The sequence below is a fragment of the Urocitellus parryii genome, chromosome X, assembly GCF_045843805.1.
Source record: "Urocitellus parryii isolate mUroPar1 chromosome X, mUroPar1.hap1, whole genome shotgun sequence".
NCBI classification, from domain to species: Eukaryota; Metazoa; Chordata; class Mammalia; order Rodentia; family Sciuridae; genus Urocitellus; species Urocitellus parryii.
The window spans coordinates 20,367,200-20,367,944 of NC_135547.1; positions in this window are offsets into that span (position 1 = coordinate 20,367,200).

Consider the following 745-nt stretch of genomic DNA (forward strand, 5'->3'; position numbering starts at 1 on the left):
GAGTATGCTAGAGCCATCCTGACATCATACTGACTTGTATGACTTCATCTGAAAGTTTACAGGTATCTTTATTTACCTTTTCTCATGATACTTTTCTCAGAGCCTTTGGCATGTATATGTAAAGATTCAGTCTATGTTTCTTGGTTATGCAGCATCATTCATTTATTCATTCAACAAATAAGTGTTGAATTCTTCCTATGTGTCCAGTTCTGTTTTAGTTGCTGAGAATATAACATTGCACAAAATAATTAAGATTTTTTTCTCTTATTTAACTTACATTCTAATGGGGTGAGACAGACAATAAAAGGAGAGTAATTTCACATAGCCAGAATTGTTATGAAGAAAATAAAAGAGGATGGTAGGAAAGAGAGTGGTGGAACAAAATTGTTGTTATATATGGAAAGACACATTTGAGTTGAGACTAAAATGACACAAAAGAAACAGCCACAAGTGACAATGTAGGGAAATAGAGTTCCAGGCAGAGTAAATGGCAAGTACTAAGGTCCTAAGGTTAGAACAAGTACAATTTTTTGTTTAATAAACAGGAAATAATTGTTGCTGAAGATAGTGTAGTATGAGCAGACATCCTGGTTTGTCCAGAACTTTCCTGGTTTTAGCATTTGATAGTCTTGTGTCCCAGAAAACCTCTCAATCCCTGTGTGGGATTGGGGATTACCACAGAAACTCATTATAATATTAAGCTCACAGTTAGAATGTCTTTCTCTATTTTAACCGTGCTGTGGTC